The sequence below is a fragment of the Ambystoma mexicanum genome, chromosome 5q (genome assembly GCF_040938575.1).
Source record: "Ambystoma mexicanum isolate Mex_15411 chromosome 5q, UKY_AmexF1_1, whole genome shotgun sequence".
Taxonomy (NCBI): Eukaryota; Metazoa; Chordata; class Amphibia; order Caudata; family Ambystomatidae; genus Ambystoma; species Ambystoma mexicanum.
Window position 1 is genome coordinate 1,347,986,128 of NC_090933.1, and position 13,367 is coordinate 1,347,999,494.

The 13,367-nt window shown below is 47.3% G+C and overlaps 1 protein-coding gene across 10 annotated transcripts in view; it reads left to right on the forward strand.

Moving 5' to 3' along the window:
• LOC138498128 (toxin S6C6-like) overlaps positions 1-13,367 on the forward strand; it is a 600,232-nt gene that overhangs the window by 275,464 nt on the left and 311,401 nt on the right. For 9 of the 10 annotated variants that reach the window (XR_011278702.1, XR_011278705.1, XR_011278704.1 and 6 more), the window contains one exon: positions 119-467. The exons of the other annotated variant lie outside the window; for it this stretch is intronic. The gene's annotated coding sequence lies outside the window, so the exon portion shown is untranslated. Of the gene's footprint in view, positions 1-118; positions 468-13,367 lie in introns of those variants that run through there. 10 annotated transcript variants of the gene reach the window in all.

Below are 13,367 nucleotides of genomic sequence, written 5' to 3' on the forward strand. Positions count from 1 at the left end.
TTTTTGGGCAGAAGACGCTGAATGTGGCATTAGTTGCAGCCACGTGACTCTGCCTATGTTTGGTCTTTTCATCCTCTGCAGTGGGATAACGTGTCTTTGTGTGTTCTCTTTCTTGCAGTAAAGGAAGTGCGCCAGTCACCCCTGCTCCTTCCTAGTCCCCCACATGTCCTGAGGAATGTCACCCACTAGATGGAACCTCCGGGAAGGAAACACTGGATGCATGACTGGACTCCTATTTCCTGAGCCTAGAAAGACCTCGCCTGACTCAGCGATAGATTGAATAATGGCGCATAAAGTTTGGCTGTATATTATTTATTAAATGAATCAATGTAGAGAAAGTAAAGACGGCCTGTCATTAAGATATTAAATAATCACCGTCTTCCTCTTATTCTGCCGGCTACGTATATAAAGATTGATAAATAATTGCTGTCATTCAATGACTGTTAAATAAAAACACGTAATATGTTTCTCTGTGTATATCTCCTGTTCTAACTCAAGAATGCCTGCAATACATTAGTGGTGAGGTTCTGTACCCCAATGGATGCACAAGGGGGGGATCATATCACATCACCAGAATTACAGCTATGAATTAAGGTTTGCAGCCACCCACTGGTCCTTTCTAAAGGTATTGAGCTTGATTACTTTATACACCCATAAGAAGTGGAGGCTCCAACTCCAAATATCACTTTATCTGCAGGGCCTCTTACATACACACACGGAAAAAGTGGAGTCTGGCAGCCTTGGGATGTCTTAATCTTCTAACCCTGTCACTGACACACCTGCAGAAAATAAAGTCTCCAAACCCTAAATCGTCGATACATTTCTGTAAACTTTGAAGAGAGTTCTATGTAGTCAATTTTATACAAGTGTGAGTAAGTTTATATAGGTTCCATTACAGATAAGTGCATGGCAACCTATTTTTTCATAGGTCTTTTTATTTAAATTTAAAAAAAAAGAAATCTCAATAGTACATGGGACTTGTCTGCATCGGGATTAACCATATAGATCCAGGAAAGGACCCCAGATCTCCTGAAGCTTCTCCAACTCATCTCTATTCTCCTAAATGACCATCTTAAAGGTTGAACAGGTCAGTAAATCCTCGATCCAGTCATCTATGAACAAGCAATCCGGTGATTTCCAGGCACGTAGGATTCATCCAAGCTTCATCAGCATTACTTAAATCCTGTAGTGGGTTGTCATCGCCTAGAATGAATAGGGAAGCGTTCAATGATACATTAGCTACCAATACCAAATCCAGCCTCGGACACCTCCTTCCAGAACTCTTTAGTCTTGCAACAACACCAGATCACGTGTCTCAGATTTCCTAATTTTGTTTACATTGCCAACATATGTCATAATCGCTGATGTGTTTTTCATCCATCCGTTCCGGTGTCCAGTATGTTGTGTATAACAGCTTAATCTGGGAGGCTATCAAGCACCAATCCATAGATGACAGTCGTATGTTGTTGCAATGACTCTTCTGACATCCGGGACCCAGGTTGTCTCCCAATTTTCGAGCCCAAATCATTAGAAGTTCTGTATCTCCTTACCAGTGGCTACTGACATCCTGTAAAATGAAGCTTCGGAATGGACAACGGTGGCGCAAAATTCCATTCATTGCCAAGATTAATTTCTACTAGAATTCCTCTTAATTGACAGTGTTCTGTGTAGGTGCAGTCCTGCCAGTCGTTTTGTCCACACAATTAGGCATAGGGGATCTGTCTATCATCTTCAAGTCGATCTTTCATATAACGGATTCCAACCAAGTACCAATTCATCCAAAATAGACTTTTTTCCATTCATTGTTTTTTTTCTTTTTTTAAAACTTTTATTTTAAGACTATAGCATTTACAGTTATAAATATCCAAAAGATAAACAATTTTCATGATAATGAGCTCACAATGTGGATCCTGTACATATTTACAACCCCCCCCCCATCCACTCCCAGGGTTCACGTCAATCACAGAGTAATAATCAATACATAGTGAGGAATTTCCCCCATGTTTTCTCAAATAGAGTAAGCTTTCTGTTTCTCCGAAAAATTACTCTCTCCATCTCTGCCAGGCCATGTATTTCATCAATCCACATTACAATCAGAACTGGGTTCACAGTCTTCCAACTTCTCAATATAATTCTTTTACCCACCATCGCACCCTGATAGATCCATTTTTTCTGACACATGAATAGATCCTCCAAAAGAACATCGCTACTTTTAAGGTCTTAAAATCAAAGGCTATTTTTTCATCTAACACCATATCACAGATCCTACCAAATTCAAAACAAAAGCCTTGCACTCTGGTGCAGGTCCATAGCATATGTTCAAATGTGCCGGTGTCATGAACATATTCATTGTAAAGATGGGATTATGCCATATCGACGCTTATGGGACTATGTGGGGGCATACTGCAATAGCACACACCAGCAATCATGTAAGAATTCTATGAGGGGGATTCTGTTTCTTGTGTTCTTAGACCTCATGGTTATCAACGCCTTGGGTTGTGTACTTTTTTTCGATTCAGCTTCTACCTACAGGTCAATTCAGATCTTGTCATCCTGTGTGTATGCCTCATAGAAAAAGCCAAAATATATTTGAAATGTTTGGTACGTTCATGCCTCCCAATCACATTGGTTGTTGTAGCTTCCAAATCGTTAATCCAGGTGGTTTACCATCCAACAAGAATATTTGCATCAGGGCATCTATTTCTTTGAAAATATTTGTCATCATTCTGAGATGGAGCATAGAGAGGATAGAATTCACCTTGGGTGTCACATTCAAGTCAACATGCAGTTAACTTCCCCTACAATGAGAGTTTTAAAAGGGATCATCGATCTAAGTCTGTCTTGATCTTGGCTAATAGTTCGGAAAAAAATCATCTGCATCAGGGCATTCAGCTCTGAGGAGACCCAAATTCCAAGGTATTTCATCTTAGTGGGACACCATGTAAAGTCCAATTAATCAAACATGTGTTTCAATCAGGAGGGAGAGACAGGCAAAATCTCTGATTCACTCCAAATTAATTTACAACGTGAGATTTTGGAGAAAGCTTCAATAATATCCATTAGAGAAGCAATGCTTGATTCAGAATCTTGCAAAACTGCCGAAAGGTCATCCCTGAATAGAGAGAACTTGCCCAAATGCCCTCCATATCTAACTTCTCAAATGTCGCTGCTCTTCCTCAGCAAGATAGCCAGGGCTCCGAAGCAATAATAAACAACAAACGGAGAAAGTGGACAGCCTTGTCTGGTCCACCCGTGAAGCTCACATTTTTCTGATAAATAGCTGTTGGTGAGGACACTGCTAGTAGAATCAGCAGGGATCTAGAACAGGGTCCATCATAATGCACAACCAATGGGAACAAGGGATGAACAATTGGAGAGCGGAGGAATGAGAGGATTCTTAGAAGAATGGGTGGCACAAGTAAAATAATAGTGTGGAATTGTATGGAAGAAAGATGTAAAGTATCTGGCATGGCTCAAGGAGCTATAGAGACCTGTTATTCAGCTACTCACACATTTTTCTCTGTTTTTTAAGGGCAATGATATGGTGCCTGTTAGCACAAATTGGAACTGTAGCTGATGCTTCGCATCACTGATCTGTCTGGAGGTACAGCTGCACTTCTTCATTTGTTTTGGTCTTGCAGACAATGTAGTTACAGAACAGGCCTCCAGCCTGGTGAGGCGTGTGCATTCTCATTACACTACATGTGCCTGCCCTTGTTATCCCTGAGGAACATTTAGTGCTCGCCCACCCAATGCTCAAAGCCACATCTGTACCCCCTTTGTCCCCTGTGCCCCTTGCATCCACTGGATCATTGCATATGGACAAACCAATAACTTTGCCTGATCATGAAGAAGAGGAACCATTGCAATGGACCAAGCGGTCGAACTATATTTTGGCAGCATCTTCAAAAGCTCTGCTGGACATTCCTGAGCAGTATCGTCAGTTCAGATGGACGGAAACATTTTTGCCTCTATCCTGGCCCCTGTTGTCCAAGCTGATGCAAATGTGAAGTAGCTCCTGGTGACCCAGTACAAAGTCTTGCTGATTGTAAATTCCTCAGAGTCACCTTTCAGTGCCATGAAAGAAGAACTACGGACCCTGATGCTCATCTCCTTGCAGAACAAATATATCCTCAACATCCTAACAGCTATAGAGGGGGGCGTGGGCCCGAAAATAGGGAGCACATGTTGTACATTTGTGCCTCGTAATGATTCAAGGAATGGAGCTATAGCTCAGACAATTGGCACTTTGTAGAAGCTTAGGGTGATCATGGAGAACGAAGCAAGAATCACAAATGACCCTTGGTTGGACTTTTTTCCTGAGTACAAACTTGGATGAGCTTAGCTGTCAAGCTCTTAATGACAATTTTCTGCCTTTTTCCTTATTATCTTTTGTTCCTGTCAAATGCTCTAATGATGCTGTTCTGCCCAGGTACTGAAAGCTGCTGCCATGATGACTGTGACCGTGTCCAGAACGAGACCCACTAACATTTCATATCACATGGGTACCCAGACTGAAGCTGTTTTGTGTCCTCCACCAAATTGGGATGATTGTGTGAAGCAGTGGGTAGATTGTTGCAAATGATGGAGGGACGAGTTGGTTTTGTTCAGCGGAGAAGTATGCCCCTAGTGGGACCTTTGTGAGAGATGATTGTAGGTTTATTTTCCCCGCGAAGCTGGGTTAAAAGATCAAGAAATTGGTTTATCAGTTAATCTATTAACTAAAGAGGGGAATTTTGGGGCGGCCGATAAAGGTTCCAATGAGAAAGAGGGGTTTACTTTGCACATGCCATATTGGTGACTGGGGGAACAGCGATATGTACGCAGTGTTGCAATTTTACATGTATCTAGTGTAGTTAATGAGAAAGGCATATGTATTACTTTTAGTGTTACTTTGGGCCTCATCACGAGTTGGGCGGTACCCCAGCTATAATACTGCCCAACTGTAAAAGTGTTAGTGCCAGCTGATCTGGCGTTATTAGCGCCAGATCACAGGTTGGGTGTTAACAGCAAATCCCCATTCCCCATTGGGTCGATTGGACCCAATGGGACATTTCTGGCACTAATACGGTGAGCTAATACAGCTGGCAGAAGTAGCACAGAAAACAGGGTGCTAAATGTTAGTTAAAACAGCCCATTTAGGGCCCAGCTCGTTATTGGGCCAGCCCTTCAACGCAGCGGGAATACCCTTACTACTGCATTTAAGCGCTACCGCCCTGAAGGGGCCCCTGAGGCACCCTCGAATGTGGAAACAAGGCACAATCACCACACATGAACTGATACGTCAGACACGAGGTTGTATTCCCAAAATCTAGGGTTTATTGCAAAACAAATAGTCTCAGTTGGCCAAATGGTCCCACGCCCCGCGACGTGTGTCTAACAGACCTCGGTGGACGCAAGAGAGTGAAAATCATATATCAGTTACACATATACAAATTGAGCGTCTTACAATCAGCAATGACACATTTGATGCCGCCCCTAATTTTATTCTCTTTGAATTAGAGATGATGATTGACCATAGTGATGAATTTGACATCCCAGACCGCTTCATTTAGCAACAGTTTGCAATCTCAAATTTACAGACACCATTCTTTATTTAATAGAACACAGCGCTTCTATTTTCATGGAAAAGGTGCGTGTAGGGGAATGGCACATTCCAGGTTTTGCTATCTCCTGGTTTCTATTCGCGCTCCGGAGGTCAGCTTGCTCTCCGGGCCTCACAGGGCCCAAGAAGGGGGGCCGTAAAGAAGAACATAATTCAAACCTTTTACTAATAGTTTCATGCATTGCTATTCTTGTAGGGAGACTCGCTGGCATCCGTGTACTGATTAGAACGCCTTAATCCCTGCATCCAAGGATATGTGAAGGATGGAACCGGGCATTTCTGTCTGGCTTTTCGCTCAATGTTTCAACATGTCTTTAATAACCTTGGACCATTGAAGCGGAATAATATTTACAGCAAAGCAGTTTTACATGAGGCAAAGTGGCAGCATTAAAGAGAACAGAGAGGAAACAAAATGGCGATTCTGGTCATTTTAAAATGGCTGCCCTCTAGTTGTGCTAATAACTATATAATGATTAATAGATATATATATATTTCTAACACTGAGAATGAGGCGGTTGGTCTTTGGCCAATCAATTGTCCCACACTGCCGCCCGCTCGAGGGGTGTCAGATCTTTCTAGACTGACAGCCCAACTCGTGATGATGCTTTGTGTTTAAAGTTCACACATTTTAGATCTGAATGCGTGCAGAAAGATAACTGTGAAATCTGTTCATGCAATATAAAAAAAGACAATAAAGGTGTATGTGTGCCACATAGCGCCTATATGTTGAGCAGCGCAGAGCTCCACATACAAATGCAAGAAAGGAGATTTGCAATTGGGAAGCTGCTGTAAAAATGATGCTGTACTTTTAAACTTTTCCACCTGATGCTGCCTGACTCCCTCGAGGCACCCACCGACCCCAAGACGACATCCAGGCAATCCTAAGGCTGTGTAGGGCCCTGGCCCCCACAGATGCCCACAGCGAGACCCGCTACCCGCCAAGGCCCCCCGACACCAGCCCAGCTGATATCCTTTGTTTACGGTCCTGAGCCTGACTCCAAAATGGCTGGCGCGATGCGGCCTGAAAACGAGGCTGCTCCCAGTTGCAGAGCAACCGGGTGCCTCATCAGCCTATCCTGGCCACCGACAGGCGGAAGCCGACCTGCGGAACAAGGCTGAGTATTAAGGCTTCCTGTTTGCCTTGAGCCTTATCCCCACTCTAGCAGCAACATCGGAGTGGGCAGGAGCCCGTACTCCCGAGCTGCAGCAGCATCCACCTGATGCTGCCTGACTCCCTCGATGCACCCACCGACCCCAAGACGACATCCAGGCAATCCTAAGGCTGTGTAGGGCCCCGGCCCCCACAGATGCCCACAGCGAGATTCGCTACCCGCCAAGGCCCCCCGATACCAGCCCAGCTGATATCCTTTGTTTGCGGTGCTGGGCCTGACTCCAAAATGGCCGGGGCGATGCGGCCTGGAAACGAGGCTGCTCCCAGTTGCTGAGCAACCGGGTGCCTAATCAGCATATCCTGGCACCGACAGGCGGAAGCCGACCTGCGGAATAAGGCTGAGGATTAAGGCTTCCTGTTTGCCCTGAGCCTTATCCTCACTCTAGCAGCAACATCGGAGTGGGCAGGAGCCCATACTCCCCAGCTGCAGCAGCATCCACCTGATGCTGCCTGACTCCCTCGATGCACCCACCGACCCCAAGACGACATCCAGGCAATCCTAAGGCTGTGTAGGGCCCCGGCCCCCACAGATGCCCACAGCGAGATCCGCTACCCGTCGAGGCCCCCCGACACCAGCCCAGCTGATATCCTTTGTTTGCGGTCCTGAGCCTGACTCCAAAACGGCTGGCGCGATGCGGCCTGGAAACAAGGCTGCTCCCAGTTGCTGAGCAACCGGGGGCCACATCAGCCTATCCTGGCCACCAACAGGCGGAAGCCGACCTGCGGAACAAGGCCGAGGATTAAGGCTTCCTGTTTGCCTTGAGCCTTATCCTCACTCTAGCAGCAACATCGGAGTGGGCAGGAGCCCGTACTCCCCAGCTGCAGCAGCATCCACCTGATGCTGCCTGACTCCCTCGATGCACCCACTGACCCCAAGGCGACATCCAGGCAATCCTATGGCTGTGTAGGGCCCCGGCCCCCACAGATGCCCACAGCGAGATCCGCTACCCGTCGAGGCCCCCCGACACCAGCCCAGCTGATATCCTTTGTTTGCGGTCCTGAGCCTGACTCCAAAACGGCTGGCGCGATGCGGCCTGGAAACGAGGCTGCTCCCAGTTGCTGAGCAACCGGGTGCCTCATAAGCCTATCCTGGCACCGACAGGCGGAAGCCGACCTGCGGAATAAGGCTGAGGATTAAGGCTTCCTGTTTGCCCTGAGCCTTATCCTCACTCTAGCAGCAACATCGGAGTGGGCAGGAGCCCGTACTCCCCAGCTGCAGCAGCATCCACCTGATGCTGCCTGACTCCCTCGATGCACCCACCGACCCCAAGACGACATCCAGGAAATCCTAAGGCTGTGTAGGGCCCCGGCCCCCACAGATGCCCACAGCGAGATCCACTACCCGCCGAGGCCCCCCGACACCAGCCCAACTGATATCCTTTGTTTGCGGTCCTGAGCCTGACTCCAAAACGGCCAGCGCGATGCGGCCTGGAAACAAGGCTGCTCCCAGTTGCTGAGCAACCGGGGGCCACATCAGCCTATCCTGGCCACCGACAGGCGGAAGCCGACCTGCGGAACAAGGCCGAGGATTAAGGCTTCCTGTTTGCCCCTGTTCGCCACCGTGAGCCCTCAAAAGTGGTCTGGTGCGCTCATCTGAAGGGTTGCTCCTCAATCATTGATAACTGTAAGTACACTGGCCCTTGAGGCAGCTGCGTCTTCCGCCTTCCTTGGCATCCACATGGCTGCGCGCTGCACTGCCTAGCCTTCCCGCTCTAACAACCTGACTACTACCTGGTGCATGCTGCACTGTCCTACTCGATATGCCGGACATTCAAATCTAGCTGCACCGTATTTTGCACTGCATTCCCTGATGTGCCTGACATTCGAATCTAGCTGCACCGTATTTTGCACTGCATTTCCTGTAGGTGTATTCTAACCTATGTACAATCTCGAATCTAGATGTGTTTTCAACCGTAGTGACTATAGCGCCTCAAGGCGTACTTTGACCAACTGTGCTGAATCTGGCTGCGTTTCTAGCCAAATATGTCATCTTGAAGCTAGAGGTTGCCCCCCCACTCTCTAGTTTAAACTATCACTCCCTGACCTCAACTCAAAACTACTGCACCTCAGCTCGAGGGCATTACTCTTAAACCAGCTACTGCCCCTCTAGACCACTCTACCCAGTTCAAACTAGCCACTAACAATCATAGTTTGGCCCGCTCCCCCACTAGTGCCATTAGCCTCCAGCATCACGCACCACTATTACCAGACCATGATCTTCCGGCTTGCCCTAATCATGTTCCCTTTCTGCATAACGCTGGACAACGTACCCTGTAGCAATAATAGTTACATAGCCTACGAGGACGGCCTGGCTAAACTAGGGTGCCCCAGACACCAACCCCTCCCCTGCCCCACACCGTTCCTACCCTCCGTATCCCCCTTCCCACCTACTCACCACCACCCTCACACCTCCCAGGTCAACCCAAGCCCCCCCACCAACACTACACACAGCCACCCCAGTCCTATCGCTAAGTCCAACCAAACTAAACTGAATACTAAACTGCCCGCCCGCAACAAGCCTCCCGGCCTAACGCCCCCCTCCTTTACTCCCAACCTCACAGCCCGAAACGACAGACTAGGCTCCAGGCTCCCCACTACAACTATCAGGCCCAATTCCAAACCCAACACCAAAACCATTACAAAGCACAATGCGCCAAATAAGCCCATACCTCCCCACTAAAAGGTGCCCTACTCAATGTCAGATCATTGGCTGCCCACCCCACAGAAATTGCAGACATCATCCTTACCAATGACCTTGACTTCCTAGCCCTAACAGAAACTTGGCTTCATGAGGCGTCTGGACCTCACTTATCGCTAGCCATCCCAGACAAATACTCTATCCTCAGAGCTGATAGACCTAACGCTAGAGGTGGAGGTGTAGCAATCATTCCCAAATCCTCCCTAGACCTCAGATTAGCTTCTACAGTCTCACTCACATCCTGCGAGACACTAACAGCCAAACTGCAAACCTCCCCCACAACCACGATCACCCTCCACCTCATATATAGACCCCCAGGCCCTCCTGGGGTCTTTGAAGAAGACATCACATCCCTCATCACCGAAAATTCCAAACCATCAGCACAAAGCACAAATCATGATCCTTGGGGACTTCAACCTCGGTTACCAGGACCCAAACGATGCACATGCCGCATCCCTAGCCAATGTCCTAACTGAACATGACTTCACTCAACTCTTTGTACTCCCCACCCACCAAAAAGGCAGAACCCTTGACTGGGTAGCAATTTACAATTGCAATACAATCTGCAAAGCCCCCCAACCTCTGGCATGGACTGATCATCACATGATCCCTCTTGACGTCAACACCAATCAGGTACTGCCCAATAAATACCCCCCCAGCACCAGCCTGTCCCACCAGGAATAAAGGCAACATTACTGCTGAAGCCCTACTACCACTGGTCCTACCTACCCTCAATGCTCTCCCAGCCAACGCGGACTTAAACCTGCTGATCGACACCTTCAATGACTCCATGGCTAGAGCAATGGATACCGTTGCCCCCCTGAAAATACGCAAAGACAAACCTAAAGCTCATCTGAACTTGTGGTACAGCCCTGAGCTCAAATTACTCAGAAAAGAGAAAGCCAAGGCACAACACACTTGGAAAACTAACCCCTGTGCAGAAAACAAATCCAACCTCAAAAACCTATCCTCACTTTACAAAAGCGAGATAATTCGCACCAAAAAAGATGCATACAACACCAGGATTGTTCAGGCAGGATCCTTCACCAAAGAATTATTTAAAATTCTGAAGGAACTAGAAAACCCTATCTCACCTCCAGACACCTGCCTGAAAGACAAATCTTGGTGCACCAGCATCTAAAACGCCCTCAACTATAAAATTTCAGGACTCCAAACCAAAATTGAGGACAAAAGCCAACAACTCTCCAATAACAAGGTCACCAACCCTAGCCCACACACGCCCAACAATACTAGCTTGGGCTTCTCGTTTAAGAAAGTCACCATCACGGAAGTCCAAAACATCATCACCTCCTTGAAACCCTCAAACTGCAAAGGAGACAAATGCCCTGCACAGATCATAAAAGATGCAGCCAGAGAGCTCTCCCCCTTCATCACCAAACTTATCTACCTATCCTTCACCAATTACTCGATCCCTAGCAACCTAGAACCATCATGGGTTCTCCCACTCCTGAAAAAACAATCCCTCGACCCAGCCATACCCACCAACTACAGGCCCATCACCACAGTCCCCTTCCTACTGAAAATCCTGGACAGAGTTGCCTAAATCCAAATTCAGGAATACTTGGAATCCAACCAACTGCTAGGAATACGTCAATCTGGCTTCAGAGCTCAACACGGAACGGAAACCGCCCTTGTTGATGATATTAAAGACAAAGGCAATGCTGCAATCCTACTCCTCCTAGACCTCTCAGCGGCCTTTGACCTGGTCAGCCATGAAATCCTTTGTAGCCACTTAGCCACCGCAGCCCACTTCTCCTCCTCTGCCATCACATGGATACAATCCTTCCTGGCAAACAGAACCATGCGGGTTTTCTCAACAACAGCTGCAGCAGACCCCATCCCCATCACATGTGGGGTCCCACAGGGATCCTGTGTATCCCCCACTTTGTACAATATATTTACAAAGCCTCTATTTGACCAACTGGACCGTCTGGGTGTCACCTACACTAATTACGCTGATGACACCCAGATACTCCTCACCATCACAGGCAATTACCAAGCAGATGTCGCCCGGATCAACAAAATATTCTCCATCATTCAGGCATGGATGGCCTCCCATGGTCTCTGCCTGAATGATGAGAAGACAGAGCTCCTAATCATCGGCTTCCCCAACACCCTAACTAAACTCAATCCTAGCTACAATAACATCACGATCGATGGTCACACCATCCCCGTTGCCAAAAGCGTGAAAACCCTTGGCTTCTATCTGGATGCCAACACCAACCTCTCCAAACACACCAATATGACCGCCTCAGCCGCTGCTTACACCGGCAAGCTCATTAGGGCCAGTAGACCATTCCTATCACCCAACAGCTGCCTCACCCTCGCCAGATCCCTCATACAATCCAAATTGGATTACTGCAACAGCCTGTACATAGGTGCTAACCAATCCGTACTTAACAAGCTGCAGGTAATACAAAATAACGCTCTGCATGCAGCCCTCAACATTCCTAGACGAGAGCATATCTCCGCTACTAGGAAAGCCTGCAAATGCTCTAAAACCATTTGCCTCACGTTCAAGTCCCTCAATCACCTAGCACCACCATACCTAGCTAACAAATTCACCATGAAACCTGCTACCAGATCCACCAGATCCACCAGATCCTCCAACACTCTATGTTTGACAATGCCCAGATTCCATCTAACAAGAGCTGGAGGGGCAAGCTTCACAGTACTTGCCCCCCAACTCTGGACACCCTACCTCTCAACATCAAAACTATCAAATCCTTCCAGATCTTCAGGAAGCAGGTCATCAGCTGGCTCCTAAACAAAGAGTAGCCCCACTAACACCAGACCTCTCACCCCTTGCGCGGTAACTGGCTCATGTACTGTATGTATATTGCAACTGTATATTGATAAATGTATATATATGTATGTAATATAAGTATGCACGAAGTATGCAACACAAAGATACTTCTCAACGCTGTAACCGTATTCTTAAGCGCCCTTCTACCCCTGGGTTTGGAGCGCTATACAAATAAAATAAACAAACAAACAAACAAACATGCATGCACCAACATACCTACATGGGGGTCTTAAGGGACATATGTTTGGGGCAGTTGGGGCACATGGGGAGTGTACAAATATGTATGGCGTGTGCGCTTGCCTAGTGTGGGCATGCCCTGCAACCAGGGTTTGCGAGATGAACTCTGTGTGACTGGGAACACTGGTTTGGCGACGTTAAAGGCTGAAGAAGGGCAGCAGCAGCTGCAATATCATCAGATGGGCAGCTATGAGCAGGCTCAGGTTTTTCCGATTTAGCACTATTGTGGAAAGTAGATGCAATCTTTTTAAGTACATGGGAGTTTGTTAGTCATTGTCCAGGGAAGACCAGCCATCTGAATGGGACTGAGTTATGAACCTGGGGTGAAGAGACACCTAAGGGCAGAGTTGACAAATACTTTATGGGTTTTGATCAGCTTCTCATGATATGTCCTGAGGCCATGTATGCTGAATTTGTAGTCGTGTAGATTTGGTGAAACAAGGACCAGTAAGTCTGGGTGGATAAGATATTTACCGCCAGTTAAAAAGGGAACTTTTAAAGAGAATATGCTCTTTGACAGGTAGCCAGTGGGCTTCTTTTCTTGCTTGGGATATGTGTTCCCTTTTGGGAATGCTCAAGGCAGCTCTCAGGGCATTATTTTGAGTTACTTGTAGTGTATGTAGGTTTTTTGCAGATACTAAATCATTCTGATTAGCCTGGGCGTCCTTGGCTTCAGGGAGACCAAGGATTCAGAAGTTATTCATTCTACATCTGGTCTCTAAATGGGCGCTTTTCATCTTCAGTGTGTGCATTTCATCCCGCAGTTCATTAGATGCCCTTTGCCTTCCACACATTTCACCTTCCAGGCTCACTGGTCTCATCCCCAGGC